This window comes from Melanerpes formicivorus, unplaced genomic scaffold, assembly GCF_026170545.1.
Source record: "Melanerpes formicivorus ecotype bairdi unplaced genomic scaffold, bMelFor1.0.p_v2 SCAF_1, whole genome shotgun sequence".
NCBI lineage: Eukaryota > Metazoa > Chordata > Aves > Piciformes > Picidae > Melanerpes > Melanerpes formicivorus.
This window is the reverse complement of record NW_027142353.1, coordinates 65954366-65972637: the sequence shown is the minus strand read 5'-3', so window position 1 is coordinate 65972637 and position 18272 is coordinate 65954366. Positions and strand designations below refer to the sequence as shown.

The 18272-nt window shown below is 43.4% G+C and overlaps 1 protein-coding gene across 1 annotated transcript in view; it reads left to right on the top strand.

Annotated features, from left to right (window-relative positions):
- The window catches only part of FAT3 (FAT atypical cadherin 3), a 490375-nt gene that overhangs the window by 260953 nt on the left and 211150 nt on the right, over window positions 1-18272 (top strand). The window lies entirely within an intron of this gene.

Genomic DNA, 18272 nt, shown 5'->3' with positions numbered 1-18272 from the left:
ATTCCTCTCTTTCTCTTCCTCTTCTTCTCTTCTCTTCTTCCTTCTTCTTTCTCTTCTCTCTTCTCTTCTCTTTCTCTCTCTCTTCTCTTCTCTTCTCTTCTCTTCTCTTCTCTTCTCTTCCTCTTCTCTTCTCTTCTCTTCTCTTCTCTTCTCCCTTTCTTCTCTCTTCTCTTCTCTCTTCTTTCTCTTCTCTTCTCTTCTCTTCTCTTCTCTTCTCTTCTCTTCTCTTCTCTTCTCTCCTTCTTTCTCTTCCTCTTCTCTTCTCTTCTCTCTTCTCTTCTCTTCTCTTCTCTTCTCTTCTCATCTCTGTCTGGTTTTGCTTTGCTTGGGAGAGATAATCTGCATGCTTTGGCTGGCCTTGGCTAAGTCTAACTTCTCTGTTCCTTTCTCTTATCCCTCTTGTACAGGGGGGTATGGGTAAGGCAGGGAGGGAGAAGCTAGTAGCTTCCCCCTGGTCCTTGGCCAGGGGGTTCCTTGTGCTGTTTTACTAATTGTAAATATCTGTATAATGTTGTAAACTCCTGTATATGTTGTACATATTCATTTTATTCCATTGTAGAGTGGAGATTTTGCTTGTAAATACAGCTCCATTTGCTTCTAACTGAGTTGGTCTTGCAAAGTTAATGTTGGGGGGGAAACTTCAACCCTAGAGTTTATGTTTCGTCAGGCTAGACTGAAGAGGCACAGACTGAGATTTATGGGAATCTCTTCAGAGAGGCAGTAGCTGGAAGCCAGCAGTTCAGTTCTGTGACTAGCATTTTATTAATTCAATAAATCAGTTAGTTTGCATCATATTTTTCATATACTTAATCTATCATTTCTTAACAAGCAATGCCTGATTTCCAAATATTGTTTATGGACTTTGTAACTGAATTCTAGTTAGCCTTCCAGTGCAATGTGATAAAGGAATAAAATATCAAATGAAGTCTCCTCCTCTCTAGGGTTGCTTAGCCTGGAGAAGAGGAGACTCAGGGGTGACCTTATTGCTGTTTACAACTACCTGAAGGGAAGGTGTAGAAAGGCAGATGTTGGTCTCTTCTCCCAGGCAGCCAGTACCAGAACAAGAGGACACAGTCTCAGGCTGCGCCAGGGGAGGTTTAGGTTGGATGATTAGGAAGAAGTTCTATACAGAGAGAGTGATTGCCCATTGGAATGGGCTGCCTGGGGAGGTGGTGGAGTCACCATCATTGGAGGTGTTCAGGAGGAGACTTGATGGGGTGCTTGGTGCCATGGGTTAGTTGTTTAGGTGGGTTGGATTGGTGATGGGTTGGACACGATGATCTTGAAGGTCTCTTCCAACCTGGTTTATTATTCTATTATTCTATTCTATTATTCTAAGTACTGAAAGTACTCTAGAAAAACAAAATCACAAACCTAGCATAGCAAAGCTTAGTATTGCTTTAAAGTTTGTGGAGCTTTAATGTAGAGTTCTGGTGAGAATAAGGTTTCCAGCTCAGTGTAGAGTTACAGTTTAGTTACAATTCAGTGTTTTTTAATGATTACCATCCACTGGAGTGAAACTTACTTTAGGGAAATAACTTTAAAGTACAGCTGCAAAACAAGATTAGGATTGATTATTTAAATGAATGTTTCCTGCTTGCTGATTTAAATCATGATTAAAATGGGTGATTTGAGTCACTTCTATTTATATAATTTTGTACAGTTTGTACACTGACACTCCAAGTCCAGAGATGTTATTTCCTCTCCTGGTCTGACAGAACTGCCTCTGGTAAACCACAATTAAATTTCAGAGTCCTCTTGCCTTCACTAGTTAATCAAGGATTTTTTTTGTTTTCCTCCTTCTGCTTAATCAAGCTGCATTGCTATTACAAGTTATCTAATTTACTGCTTCCTTTGTCCTCTTTATACTACCTAGGTATTGATTCCCCCCCCTTGAAATGTTTGTTGTACTTCCCTGTTGCAATGGTGTCATCCTGGACAACTCTTCCCCAGCACTTTTAGGAGAAGGATAGGATGGGATAGGATAGGGTAGGATAGGATAGGATAGGGTATGATAGGATAGGATAGGATAGGATAGGATAGGCTAGGATAGGATAGGATAGGATAGGATAGGATAGGATGGGATGGGATAGGGATAGGATAGGATAGGATAGGATAGGATAGGATAGGATAGGATAGGATAGGATAGGATAGGATAGGATAGGATAGGATAGGATAGGATAGGATAGGATGGGATGGGATAGGATAGAATAGGAATAGAAATAGAAGAGAAATGGAATGGAATAGAATAGAATTAACCAGGTTAGGAAAGACCTTCAAGATCATCAAGTCCAACCTATCACCCCACACTATTTAGTCAACTAAACCATGGCACCAAGTGCCTCATCCAGGCTCTTTTTAAAACACCTCCCATGATGGTGACTCCACCACCTCCCTGGGCAGCACATTCCAGTGGCCAATCTCTCTTCCTGTGAAGAACTTCTTACTACAGCTACTGTGGTTAATAAATTACCCTTTATCAGCTGATCATGGTGATGGACATCCAATGCTCTTGACTCATTCCAATGCAAAAATCACCACGAGGAGAGTTTAAACTGTACACTGTAGCTCACTGATAAATCTGTAAACTACAGCAGTGTGTTTGATTGCCCCCACCTTGCTTATTATGGTCTGTCTCACTGTTGGCTTTGTATGGGTATGGTTTGACTTCATATGACAGAAGTTTTGTGTTAACTTTTCAGTTTCATGTGAGAGAATCATCTTGGGCAGCTGGAGAGTTCGCTGCAAGTAGAAGACATGAGAGTGTACACTGCACTGGTTAGGCCACACCTTGAGTACTGTGTCCAGTTCTGGGCCCCTCAGTTCAGGAAGGAGGTTGACTTGCTGGAACGAGTCCAGAGAAGGGCAACGAAGTTGGTGAGGGGCTTGGAACACAGCCCTGTGAGGAGAGGCTGAGGGAGCTGGGGTTGCTTAGCCTGGAGAAGAGGAGACTCAGGGGTGACCTTATTGCTCTCTACAACTACCTGAAGGGGGGTTGTAAACAGGCAGAGGTTGGTCTCTTCTCCCAGGCAACCAGCACCAGAACAAGGAGGACACAGTCTCAAGCTGTGCCATTGTGCCAGGGGAAGTTCAGGCTGGAGGTCAGGAGGAAGTTTTACACGGAGAGAGTGATTGCCCATTGGAATGGACTGCCCGGGGAGGTGGTGGAGTCGCCGTCATTGGAGGTGTTCAGGAGGAGACTTGACAGGGTGCTTGGTGCCATGGGTTAGTTGATTAGGTGGTGTTGGGTGATAGGTTGGACGCGATGATCTTGAAGGTCTCTTCCAACCTGGTTTATTCTATTCCATTCTATTCTATTCTATTCTATTCTATTCTATTTCTATTCTATTCTATTCTCTCTCTGTAACCCAGAGAGTAAACAGAATTACTGAAAATGGAAGAAATCATAATGAAATCTTCATATTATTTTTATTTTAATATCAGTTGCCTAAAGCATAAAAAAATGAATAGGAAAGCATCTCTGTCTGGCTTTAAAGAGGTGGAACATGCACATGTTTTGTTCAGTCACACGTCCAAGGTTGTTTTTTTCCTTTTAGAAAAATTCATGATTCTTCTAATAAGCACATTTGATGATGTGTAGTGCAACAAGGAATGTAAAATGTGCTCTTCTCTTCTTCTTTGTACTTCTGTTTCAAACCTATCAACGGCCAGTAATGGGGTTAAGGCCCTTCAAAAGGTTTTAATCTCATTGTGTGCTGTAATTATGTGGGGCAGTTTCATAGGATAGCTCGAGTTGAGTCCTGAAAAAAGGTCTTTTAGGGGGATCCAGCCCTACTAAGTGATGTTTCATCAGAAAAAAAAAGGGCTTCTATTTTTAATAGGGGAAAAAAAATTAAACCCAACCCAAAGATTTACAGCCTGAAGAACTGATAGGATGCTCTTAGTGTCCCTAAATTAAACAAGCCACTGACCTACACTTTAAAGGAGTTTTACATTAGTGTCAGAAGGGATTGAATCATTCTCCTTCAGCTAAACAATTTGTGTATCCTCTCATACATCCTTAATAAAGAGAATCTGCACCAGGGCCGTTTGTGTTTTCGTCAGGCTTGCATCAAGAACAATGTCATGCAAGGAGGCATAAGTAAAGGAAATCAATCTCACAGAAGCTAATGAGAGTACAGAACCTTCTCCAGAACAGATTTCCTGATAGCATTTGGGCACTGGAATCAATGGTTCACTGTCCTGAGAATCACAAATCTGCCTGTGGTGGAGGAAGAGTGGCTCGGCGAAGGAGGAGAGCTTTTACTGTGGCCTGCCTATGCAGCCCCAAGTGGCATTTGTGGTCTTCACACTATAGAGCACTTTCACTTCCAAAGGAAAGAAGGTGCATTTGTTTTAGAGATGGGTTAAATAATTTATCTTCTCAAAAGCATTGCCAGGCAAATAAATATTATATCTGAGGTTTCTGTGTATGCTGCTTAGGAAATTTTATCTTGCAATGGAGTGATGGATTAGGTGAGGCATTTGGTTTTGTCTCAGAAGAGCAGTCATCAGGTTCAAAACTAAATACAAGCATGGCTAGGAATTGCCCTGCTGCATCAGAGGAAAGCAGCACATGTAGGCATTCAGTTCCCTCTGTCTTTCTCATGTGGTGAGTCAGCAGAGGGGAGAAGGGTCTCAGATGCTCCCTTGTCATGGAATTGAATTGACCCTGCTGCACTATGGAATTTGGAAGAAATAGAATCATAGAATAAGGCTGGAAAAAGCCTCAGAGATCATCAAGTCCAACCTATCACCCAACACCTCAGGACTAACTAAGCCACAGCTTCAAGTGACACGTCCAATCCCCTTTTGAACACCTCCAGTGACGGTGACTCCACCACCTCCTTGGGCAGCACATTCCAATGGACAATTACTCTTGCTGGGAAGAACTTTCTCCTCACCTCGAGTCTAAATTTCCCCTGGCACAGCTTCAGACTGTGTCTTCTTGTTCTGGTCCTGGTTGCCTGGGAGAAGAGACCAACCCCCACCTGGCTACAACCCCCCTTCAGGTAGTTGTAGAGAGCAATGAGGTCTCCCCTGAGCCTCCTCTTCTCCAGGCTAAGCAACCCCAGCTCCCTCAGACTCTCCTCACAGAGCTTGTTCTCTAGACCTCTCCCCAGCTTTGTTGCCCTTCTCTGGACACATTCAAGTGTCTCAATATCCTTCTTAAATTGAGGGGCCCAGAGCTGGACACAGGACTCAAGGTGTGTCCTAACCAGTGCTGAGTACAGGTGGGCTAGAAGCTTCATGCAAAATAATTCAGAACATCATCAAATAGGCCTTACTTGGCAGATACTTCCTGAAATATCTAAAATGGGGAAATGAAATCTCTTTCAGTAGCACTAAAAACTGGAAGGGCTTCTGCTATTTATGTGGCTTTCTTGTTTCTTTTTATCTTTCTGGTAAATGGTAAAGAAAAAAGAAAGGCCATTCCTTGTGTCTATAGATATATTATTTATTGATGCTGCAAGTGATTGTACTGCTTAAATTTTCAAAGGGGGGCCCAAATCAGTGCATGGCAGATCTTTCAAGCTGCTTATGGCATAAGTAGAACTAGGACAGAGACACTTCTGTCCTACAGGCCCTGTGAGGAGTGGTTGAGGGAGCTGGAGTTGTTTAGCCTGGACAAGAGGAGGCTCAGGGGAGTCCTTATTGCTCTCTACAACTACCTGAAAGGAGGTTGTAGACAGGTGGGGGTCAATCTCTTTTCCCAGGCAGCTAGCACCAGAACAAGAGGACACAGTCTCAAGTTGTTCCAGGGAAGTTTAGGCTCGAGGTTAGGCTACCCAAGGAGATGGTGCATTCACCACCCATGGAGGTGTTCAAAAAAAGATTGGATGTGGTGCTTGGAGCCATGGTTTAGTTAGTCCTGAGGTGTTGGGTGATAGGTTGGACTTGATGATCTCTGAGGTCTTTTCCAACCTGGTTGATTTTATGATTCTGTGGTCTCCATGATACCCTGGGGCCTCCTGAAACAATAGGTCTTCCCTGGTCCATACCTGTGGGCCATCTGTTCAGAAGGGTTAACCAGCATTTGTGTAGATGCACAGAGCTGATAGTTTCTGTTCAGTGTGAAAATGGAGAAGAAGTTAATGAAGGCCAAAATACAGGTTACTTGAATTAATATGTGCATATTTTGGCATGCAAGGCTCACTGTTTATTGCAAAATGCATAGGTCCTCACGGCTTTTGTCTGTGGATATTTAGCTGTCCTTGTGGCTGCCCCCAGAGAGAGTTCACAAAAGCCACACTTTATGAAATAGGAACCAACTACATGGAAGAGATTATTTTCTTCTTAATAGTTTTGTATTGTTAGAAGTTCTAACCTTACATTGTGGACTTACTGTGCAGCCTCAGTTGCATGCATAATAGTCCTGTCAGAGTACCTACCATGAGTACCTACCTGCCTTCCATGGCATCAGCTAATACTCAGACTTCCAAGGAAAGTGGACAGTGTGTTCACATTGCACTTTCATCACAGATCATCTTTTTATTCGTGCCCAATCTCACCTTCTCTCCATTTTGACTATAGTCTGCAGTCCAAGCAAAAGAAAGCAAGCTGCAGAGACCCATGTGAGTTGTGCTTGCTTGTTGATGGAAGAGCTTGGATGACTATGTATTTATTTAGTGCTAACAGTGGCAGGAAATGAACTGTGCTGGCTTTAAAACATCAAGTTGCCTCTTCCTATTACTTCTCTGTTGCATCATCTAGGAGCTCATAAAGCATGAAGAGTAGAAGCGTATTCTGCTATGAGTAGAACTCCTGATTTGTATATTACTTTTTAAGTGCTATAGAACACTTCAGAATGAAAGATGACAAGATGGGATTGATTGTTATTCTTTAGTATCAAGCCAAAACCACCTTGAATTCCTGGAACTACAGATGTAAATCTTAGCAGAATCACCTGTTTATCTTTTCCTGTTAGGTGAGTTAAAGGCTAGCCATTTTACAGTGTTTTCTTCTTTTGGATGAGCTCTTAATGACCGATACCCCACCTGATATATGTGGCCATTACACTCCATTACCACTTTCTGTAACAGCAGAAATTTGCCAAATCACTTTAGACAGAATTTTATCTTGTGTTACGTGCTGTTTACTAATTGTCTGCTTAGCCTGCAGAAGAGTAGACTCAGGGGAGACCTTAATGCTGTCTACAACTACCTGAAGGAAGGTTGTAGGCAGGTGGGGGTTGGTCTCTTCTCCTAGGCAACCACCAACAAACAAGAGGACACAGTCTCAAGCTGCTCTCTTTCTGGGAAGAATTTCTTCCTGATATCCAACCTAAACCTCCCCTGGTGCTGATTGAGACTGTGTCCTCTCGTTCTGGTGCTGGTTGCCTGGGAGAAGAGACCAACCCCCACCTGGCTACAACCTCCCTTAATGTACTTGCAGACACCAATAAGGTCTCCCCTGAGCCTCCTCTTCTCCAGGCTAAGCAACCCCAGCTCCCTCAGCCTCTCCTCATAGGCATTGCACTCCAAACCCCTCCCCAGCTTTGTTGCCCTTCTCTGGACACCTTCCAGCAACTCAACATCTTTCCTAAACTGAGGGGCTCAGAACTGGACACAGGACTCAAGGTGTGGCCTAACCAGTGCTGAGTACAGGGGCAAAATGATTTCCCTGCTCCTGCTGCCCACACTGTTGCTGATACAGGCCAAGAAGCCATCCCAGGCTTTCTGGTCTTTTATTGTGCATTATATCCGTCTTTGAAAATACTGCTAGCAGACCTAAAGCTGTGACTTCACTGGGCAGGATGGATAATGGTATTTTCTCTTCAGAGGAAAGTAAAATGGTTACCATGAAAATTATTTATAATCCTTGTAGAGAGATCTGACTTCCCATTCAGAAATGAGGTGTTCAGGTAAGCCAAGAGAATTTCAAGGACACGTCTGCCTCATGGCACAGCTCATGGCAAACAGCAATCAGCAAAGATGTGCAATGATACTGCAACTGCAGCAAGGAGAGCCAGTGCCAGACAGCTGTCCCTGTACCAGTGGTGATTAGGAAAGATTATGGCTGTATTTATCTTCATATTAATTGTTTTTGTGGTTGATCTCTTTATGAACATAGCACACTTCTTTTGTTGTTGTTGTTTAAATTTGAGAACACTGTAGATTTCTAATAAGGTTTCGGTGGCTTTTTGGACAGGTGGAAATAACACCAAATGTACAGCTGGAGAAATAACTACTTTAAATACAAACACAGCAATAACCATCCATCTATCAAGCATCAGCTTAGAGTAATGGCTTACAGAGAAGAGCCACTTTAGTTAATCAGGTTGGACTTTGCAATACTTTTGTGCTCCATAAATAACATTCTAACAGGAGCCTTTACTTTGGGAGACCACTTGAGCAAATGCTGAAAATGAATCTGTCCTTTGTCAGAAAGCCTCCAACAGAAAGACACACTGATGACTACCTCTGCCCTTTCAAGCAAACCATTAGAAAATCAGTCTCTTTAAAGATTGACCTGCACTAGCCCCAGGAAGAACCTAGCAGCTTCAAAACCATTCACTGACTGTCCGAAATAGCAAGGTTAAAAGGGCTAAGTCATAGAGATTCAAATGTGGTTATTTTCTCCACTTAAAAAAGGGGGGAAAAAAATCCCAAACCACTAAAACTTTTGAGGTCTCAGAGGCAATGACTTGGGAATACAACACTCACTAGAGAACTTTGCTGAAGACTATGAGGGGTATGATTAAGTGGTCATATAAGAATAGCATGCTTGAGCCCTTTGATATCTTTGTTTTCACAAAAATTGCCAGTAATACATCACACTGAGGTGAGGTGTGGCAAGGTCAACAACTTTCTAGAGCCTACAGAAGGAAGTTTTCCTAATTAGGCAAAACCTTTGACTCCTCAGGAACATTCTCTTGAACTACCCATAGAAAATCTATCGATAATGTCATAATAACAAGGAGCTAAAATGATGAATCCATTTATGGCAGGGTAACCCAGAAAGCTCACATGAAAGCATGTACTCCTGACACCTTCAAGCACCACCTTCAGAAAGAAGTGAGTCTGTTATGATGATCAAAAACTCAATGTCATTCCATGATGTGAGTACTGCCAAGGAGGCATTCCTCTGATGGATGGCTACTATAATGTGTAATGGAATGGAATGGAATGGAATGGAATGGAATGGAATGGAATGGAATGGAATGGAATGGAATGGAATGGAATGGAATGGAATGGAATGGAATGGAATTAACCAGGTTAGAAAAGACCTTTGAGATCACCAAGTCCAACCTATCATCCAACACCATCTAATCAACTAACCCATGGCACCAAGCACCCCATCCAGTCTCCTCTTAAACACCTCCAGTGATGGTGGCTCCACCACCTCTTTGGGCAGCCCATTCCAATGGGCAATCACTCTCTCTGTATAGAACTTCTTCCTAACCTTCAGCCTAAACCTCCCCTGTTGCAGCCTGAGACTGTGTCCTCTTGTTCTGGTGCTGGGTGCCTGGGAGAAGAGACCAACCTCTGCCTGTCTACAACCTCCCTTAAGGTAGTTGTAGAGAGCATTAAGGTCTCCCCTGGGTCTCCTCTTGTCCCGGCTAAGCAACCCCAGCTCCCTCAGTCTCTCCTCATAGGGCTTGTGTTCCAAGTCCCTCACCAACCTTGTTGACCTTCTCTGGACATGTTCCATCAAGTCCACATCCTTCCTAAACTGAGGGGCCCAGAACTGGACACAGGACTCAAGGTGTGGCCTAACCAGTTTGTAACCGTTCAGCATTTCTAACAATCAAGCCATTTACTTATATTTCTAGTTAAGGCTTCAAAGCCTGGACTTTAACCAGCCATTTACAATTGCCAATTTTAACAGGCTGATCTGGGCATCCACGGGGAGGAAGACATTCACCGAAGATGCATGCTTAGATCTCTAGGTATCTGCTCAACTTCTAAAGAACGTGTGAAACCTTGGCATTGGGGATTCTGATTTATACCTGGCTGGGAAGAGTGGTGGCTAATTGCACCATTCTCTTGTCTCTCTAAAACTGAAATACATCTATTTCTGTTTGTGATGATAAATCCCATAATAAAATCTTAATTGCAAGAAAGCAATTTGTCGGAGCAGCAATTAGCAGTGGAACAGCTGCTCTGCGAACATACAGATGCAGGCTAACGGCTTCTGAATCATGTGGGACTCAGTGAACTCTCTGTTGAAGAGGTTCCTCCTGACACCATTACACAATTTACTTTTTCCAAGTGTTGTGTTTTCTGTTGCCCACAAGCTTGACTTGCTGTCACACATTATTCAAATGGATCCAATACCTTTCTCAATGTCATTCAAGCTTTTTCCATGTAAAATCAGAAGCAATTACATAGCTCATATTCAGATGATTTACTGTGTCAAACTTAGTCACCTGCTCTGATGTTTGAATTCCAGAGAATGATTAAAAATTCTAGTAGTCTGTTGAGCAAGGCTTCTGATCCATGTGTTGCTGAGAGCTGTATTCAAACCACAGCTCTGAAAGCCTCACAGAATGGTAGGGGTTGGAAGTGACCTCTGGAGATCACTGAGTCCAACTGCCAAAGCAGGCCACACAGAGGAATGTGTCCTGGTGGGTTTTGAGAGTCTCTGGAGAAGGAGATTGCACAATCTCTCTGGGCAGCCTGTTCTACAACTACCTGAAGGGAGTTTGTAGCCAGGTGGGGGTTGGTCTCTTCTCCCAGGCAACCTGTGACAGAAGGAGAGGACACAGCCTCAAGCTGTGCCAGGGGAGGTTTAGGCTGCATGTTAGGAAGCAGTTCTTCATAGAAAGAGTGATTGGCCATTGGAATGTGCTGCCCAGGGAGGTGATGGAATCACCATTACTGGAGGTCTTTAGGAAGAGACTGGATGAGGCACTTGGTGCCATGGTTTAGTTGATTAGATGGTGTTGGTTGACAGGTTGGACTCGATGATCTCAAAGGTCTCTTCCAACATGGTTAATTCTATTCTATTCTATTCTATTCTATTCTATTCTATTCTATTCTATTCTATTCTATTCTATTCTATTCTATTCTATTCCATTCCATTCCATTCCATTCCATTCCATTCCATTCCATTCCATTCCATTCCATTCCATTCCATTCCATTCCATTCCATTCCATTCCATTCCATTCCTCTGTCACTCTCACAGTAAAGTTCCTCCTCATGTTGAGGCAGAACTTCTTGTGTTCCGGTTTATGTCTGTTGCCCCGCACCCCATCACAGGGCACCACGGAAAAGATGATGGAGAAACCTGTAGTCCCACCAGCAGACCCTTCTGTCTGTGAACATCAGACTGCAAAGTTCAGTTTTCATCAGTGCTGAGCACTCTGTAAATGGCCATTGCAGGAGCTGAAACCTCAGCTGTCTGGCCCCACTGATATCAGCCGAGCTTCTAGGGGCCTGTGTTGGAAAGGCTGAATCAGTCTTACCACATGTAATGACGTTTCCTCTGTGGCAAACATTTGATATTACTTGAATGTATAAACAGCTGCATGGTTTTTATGTCTCTTCTGTCCAGCTGAAGCTTTGTTTAGTTCTTTGTCTTTTTCTGCTCTCAAAATCTCTTTCCCAGATGTGTGGGGACACTGAAATCCCTTATCTGGCTCCTTGTTGTATGAGTAGGGTAGATATATGTATTTGTTTCATGAGGGCAGTAATACCAGTAGAGATTCATGCTGAAAATCATTTAGATCAGAACATGAATATTTACCATAGTGTCATAATTATTGTCACTATTACCCTAGTGTCATAATTGTTGTCACTATTACAGTGACCACCAAGCAGCCTCATGAACAGGACACAGTATTAATTTGAAAAACAGTGACCCCTCCTCAGGAGAGATTTCCCTGTTGCAGTACAGTGCTCTGCTCAGCTAAAGGATAGTGAATAAAAATCTCAGGAAAGCCTAAAATCCATCTTTTCAAAGGTGCTCCTTCAGTGCTTAAAGACACAGCCTTAGACACTTGATGCCTATTTTATGTTTAATGCATGTGAGAAGCCTCTTATGTCTATCTGGATATTTGGAGACATAAATACACCTGCAAGTCAACTCTAATCCTAAATGAAACTGGGGCACTACCTGAGATTTCTGTATCACTTTGTTTGCAAGTTTCAGGGGTTTCAAGTCTGATTAGAATTCCTAATTTTGTCACAAGTGTTGTTGCTTGGCATGGCTTGATGTCACACCCAGATAATGGGGTGGAAAGAAGTAAGGAAAACAATTCTGAGTGTTCATTATTGAAAGTAGTGTCAGGTCTATTATTTTCAGATGAAGATGTCTGGTATTGAGAGCCCTTTTAACCATGAAATAACAAGCTGAGAATACTGGCATCAGCTTTCTATGTCCTAAATGCATAAGCAATTTAATCCTGACTTGCCACAGGGCCCAGCACTTTATAGTCAAGCCCTTGTGATGCGAACACAACTTAGTACTCAGTTAGGCTTACAATGATAAATACCTTTTTCACTGTATTCAGCAACTGCATAGGCAGCAGAGCAACTGGAAGCCTAGGCCTTAGTGCTTGTACTCGAGATGTATTTGCTGGAATTCTGGGTTTTGTGGCTCTAGATGCTCGAAGTTTGTATTCCTTCAGCTGTTTATGTGAATTCCATTATAATACAATACTTGCTTTTAAAATCAATGCCCTCTGGAGATCCCTTCTTAAATACAAAGCGTTGCTCTGGAAGGTTTTTCCAAGTGCACTCAAACCTCTGTATTAAAGAAATATGACAACATTTGGAAGGGAGCCTTATGCTCTCCATCTCTCAAACCAGTTATGTATCTCCACCACACGGTGATTTTTTTCCTAGCCTGACTGTATCGGTGATCAACTGATTTGTGTCTTTGTCTCTGTGACTGAATCTACCCCCAGTAGTTTTATTTCTTTGTTTTAATTCATTGACCAACTTCAACCTTGCCACTAAGATGGATATCTCAGAGATGATGAGGTTCTTTCAGGTGACATAAGAACAAGTGATGACAGAAGGAAAGGAGAGAAGCAAGTGCTGTGACTTATTGGACGCTGGAAATCCAAACTGCATGAAGAACAATCAGGTGAAAAGGTGAAAGAGTGCAAAGCAGAGGAAGTTTGAGATATTATGATGACCACAACCATTTTGCCAGGTTTTCAGCCTCTTAGACACAAACATCAATCTCCCACATGACATGAAACCAGAGGGAAATTTAGTTCTGGTAGTACTAGATCTACCTGGTGGCTGCTAAGTAGGCAGAACACCAACATGGGCAGTTGTAACCTGTCATGTTCTTAGTGATACACATGTGGGTGCTGCCATATCTCTCCTCTGCTTTCAGAGCACCCAGACTGGAGTCTGATTCAGGAGATCATGACAGTACTGGGTACAGAAGGGTAACACCACCAGTGGTTGACAATACAGATGTAGATGTATCACCTAAAATGTAGATGATGCAGGGCTATGTCTCAATGAACTTGGTCATTGTTTTTCAGACAATTAGGATGTTACTGGCTTCTCTTCGTGGAGTTTTATCTCCTGTCATTTATAAGCGGCCACAAACTGGGAACTTCTGTAGTTGTTCCCAAACCATTTACAATCAGCAGCATATTGCTGCTCTGTGCAATTAGCAGTAAGGGCTAAGAGGAGTTCAGTATCCCACTTTATACTGGATTTGAGAACTACTGAGCCTTGGCAGCAACGTGCAGAACAGGGCCGTGCTCGTGGTTGCAATTCCACTATGTTATCCAAAAGGCAGCCTGCCTGCTGCAATTCCTTTGGAGGAGACTTGCCAGCTTTAATAAAACATAGCGAGTTCAGGCACGTGGTGATAATCACTTTTGCCTGTGGGCTCCGAGGAGACCTTAAATAGTGAGGTTTTGGTCTTTTCTTATAACAAAACCCAAATGTGCCTTAAAAATGATACCAATATTAGATATTGTTGAAGTGCAGAGCCAGGGTTTCACCAGGCTGCAAAATGCTGGCTGCTGCTATCTACAGCTATTCAGCACCACAAAACTCTTTCAAATGCAATGCCATCTCTTAAGCACTGGAAGGGACTCATAGGCACACACTTGTGTGTATCACATCCAGCAATAATACCAGTGTGTTACCATAAGGGATGGTGGATGTTGGTACTTGGCTTGGATCTTGAAGAGGCTGTGATTTGGGCCAGTCACCAGAGCATGGGGAAAGGAGACCCTGTACAAAGCAGATGCCAAGGCCATCTCTACTGACACAAAGCCAAATGCATAACTGTGTTTCTCCCAGAGACAGTTAGCATACAGTGGTTGGTTTGATCTGAAATCATTGGAGGCAACAACCTCCCTGAGCTGCTCCTTCGCATGCTAAGCAGCAGTAATCCTCCAAACCTCCAAAGTGGCCCAAAGGCCTTGTCACCACTTCATTTCTACACTGAGATAAATTACAGAGGTTGTCCTGCAGGTAAAATATATTCCTTCCTGTCCACATTTTGTTGGCTTTGGAAAGGGGAAGGAGAGGTGAGCAGTGCATCAAGAATTACTTTTTGTGGGTGTTTCACATCCTATCATCAGTCACAATTCCCAGCCTTTTCTACTGCTAAACCTAGCAAAAAGTGACTGCTAGAGCCCCACTGGCTGTTGTACTGCATCTGCAGGCTCTCCTCTCACTACACATTTCAAGACCATTTGTTTGCAATGTTAGGTGACATTAATTGATAGGCTAACCTTCTTCAGCACCTCTCAGAGCCTGGGCTCTCACTACCAAAAACTACACTGTAGACTACTGAAGTCAGTGTGTTAGAAACTTGACTTCATTGCCTGTCAGCCTGAGCTCTCAGAAAGGCTCAAACGACAGCACTGAGAGTCAAGCTGTAGACATTAAATCCAGCACCGGGACTCTGCTTTCTCCCTGATCTGCTTTGAAGTCATCAGTGAGGTCTTGAGTCTCCCTGGAGGGCACCGTGTTGCCTGATGCACCCGCAGTAGCCTTGGAGATATCTCCCCAGTGCTCTCCCCTGAGCTGTGCCACAGAGTGTTCCACCTCCAGCGGTGCCTGGAGAGCTCTCGTTCCTCCTCTTGCAGGACTCCTGGAGCTACTACAGCAATTGTGAAGAAGAGAACAGATAGTACAGTGAGCGTGAGCTGCCTGGCCACACGTGGAGAGCTGCAGCATGAGGGAGCACCATCTGACCAGGCGGTGCTTGCGGAGAAGTGCTAAATTCCAATTCGGCAGGAGCCCAATCTGTTCCCGAGGTGATTATCAGCATTTCACACTCCCTGTGCTCTTGGCTCCTCACAAACTGATGGGCAGATCCTGAAGCACATGTGTGCCTTCCTGCCTGATCCCTCCAAGCCAACCCTCTGTCTCACTGATAGGAAGTCTGCTCTGTTTGGGCAGAGGAGACCAGAAGTCCTCCACCACAGCAGATGGCCTTTGCCAGGAGAAAGGTGAATGTAAAAACGTTCAGGCTATTCTGATTAATAGATAAAAGTACAAAACATCCGAAGCCACTTTTATTAAGACTATCAGGGCAGGTTTACTCTGCTCTGTAGCTTGGGAAAGCCGTTTGGCTTTTCACTTCTTGTGAACTGGACAACACGTGGCATCTCCGTGTTCCTCTCATTATGTTGCGTATCTGCCAAAGGCATTTCTCACTCCTCCTTTGGTGGCAACTGGTATGTTAGCTAAATGCATGTCTTCCAGCAGATGGTGATGCTGCTGCCCCGTCTGTAAGTGTATGCTGCCTGAACAGCTCATAACACTCCTGCTCTTCTCCTTTACTTGATATTCAGGCTGGAGGCTTCCAAGGGATTTTCTTACATCAATTTTCATATGACACCTTTTCACTGGACTTGTGATTGAAAGCAAAATCCAGGCTCATTTTCTCAGTAAGTGACATGGTAGTGAGAGTGATCTAGGCTAAACTTCAGGGGAAACTTTTTAACTATAAGAATAGCTAAGCAGTGCAAGGATGAGTACTGTGTCCAGTTCTGGGCCCCTCAGTTCAGCTGAGTTGCTGGAAGGTGTCCAGTGAAGGGCAACAAAGCTGGGGAGGGGTTTGGAGCACAGCCCTGTGAGGAGAGGCTGAGGGAGCTGGGGGTGCTTAGCCTGGAGAAGAGGAGACTCAGGGGAGACCTTCTTGCTGTCTACAACTACTTGAAGGGAGGTTGTAGCCAGGTGGGGATTGGTCTCTTCTTCCCAGCAACCAGCACCAGAACAAGAGGACACAGTCTTAAGCTGCACCAGGGGAGGTTTAGGCTGGATGTTAGGAAGAAGTTCTATACAGCGAGAGTGATTGCCCATTGGAATGGGCTGCCTGGGGAGGTGGTGGAGTCAGCATCACTGGAGGCGTTCAGGAGGATTAGATGGTGTTGGGTGATAGGTTGGACTTGATTATCTCACAGGTCTTTTCCAACCTGGTTTGGTCTATTCTATTCTATTCTATTCTATTCTATTCTATTCTATTCTAAACATGAGGGACCATGAAACATCCCCAGGAGCAGTAGAGTAGTAAGAGAATATCTGTAATAGTGAGAGTAGTAAAGAGCATACCTACAGAGAAGGGTTTAGATATTGCTTATCCATCTTTGGGGTCATAAATGGACAAAAGTTCTTAAAATCTTCAGGCCCTGTTATCCATATTATTTTATTAAATTAGTTGATTAATGAGTTGTTCTGCACATACTGTTCACCCTGGATGTGGATGTCTTAGCAATGAAATGTGTAATAAAAAGAATGACATAGTAAGGTGCATTTCAAAAGGCAGCGATGACTTTCCGTTGATGAGATCAGGTCTGTGTGTGTATCTATATATCTGTATCCAGGCTCAGCAGCATGAGACAGTGTACAAATCAAACCCCAAACCATGATGTAGGTGGAAGGCTTTTCTGCTCTCATGATGCTTAGGAAGAGGAATTCAGTAAAGATGTTTTTGGAGTGACTGAGACAATACCTAACCTAAGTGGTGTCAAGAGAGGTGTGTTGTCACATCTACTGGTTTGATAAATATCTGAGTCTTGTGTCTACAGCTACCAGAATGAAGGCTGTAGCCAGGTGGGGGTTGGTCTCTTCTCCCAGGCAACCAGCACCAGAACAGGAGGACACAGTCTCAAGCTGTGCCAGGGGAGGTTTAGGCTGCATGTTAGGAAAACGTTCTTCATAGAAAGAGAGATTGGCCATTGGAATGTGCTGCCCAGGGAGGTGGTGGAGTCACCATGACTGGAGGTGTTTAAGAAGAGCCTGGATGAGGCACTTGGTGCCATGGTTTAGGTGACAAGATGGTGTTGGGTGATAGGTTGGACTCAATGATCTGGAAGGTATTTTCCAACCTGGTTAATTCCATTCTATTCGCTTCTATTGTATTGTATTGTACTGTATTGTATTCTATTCTATTCTATTCTATTCTATTCTATTCTATTCTATTCTATTCTATTCTATTCTATTCTGTTCTGTTCTATTCTATTCTATTCTATTCGAATGAGGAGGCTCTAAGGGTCATATAAATAGGCTTGAGAAGGACACTAGGGGTTTCCATGAAGAAATGACCATTTTAATTAGTCAAGAATACTGAAAAGGAGAGCATCCAGCCTTGTCTGAATCTCTAAAATTGGGCTGAAAGAAAGAAGCCTTCCTACTGCCATGCTGCCAAACTGCATCTCTTGTATTTCATGGAATCATAGAATGGTTTGCGTTAGAAGGAACCTTATGCATTAACTTGTTCCACCCTCCCTGCCTTGGGCAGGGACACCTTCCACTAGATCAGGTTTCTCAAAGCCCCATCCAACCCATCCTTTGACAATTCCAGTGATAAGGCATCCATAACCTCTCCAGGCAATACTCTTCTGGCGTTCACCACCTGCACCATAGGGCATTGTATCCTAATACCTAATATAAATCTACCCTCTTACAGTTTAAAACTATTATCCTTTATCCTATCCCTACTCTCCCTGATAAAGAATCTCTTCCTGTCTTTCTTGTGGAACTTCTTTAAGTATTTGAAGTCTGCTATAACGTTTCCCCAAAGCCTTCTCTACCAACCCCAGCAAACAGGGTATCTTTAGTTATTTCTCTGGTAAGCAGTAAGTTGCTGAAATGCAACATGCTGAAATGCAGCATGTAAATGAATAACTCCTATCCAACTAGCAAGCCTGTCATTGCTAAATATAGAGATCAGTAGGTTGAATGACAAATATTTCCAGGCAGGTAGCATTTGTAGGCAACTGAATGTTAGCAGTTGTGTAACTGATCCTGTGTAAGTAATCCATCACCTGGTTTTAGTCTTGATATAAATGAATACTCAGGTGAATTCTTATATTTGCTTTTACTCCTCCAAATCC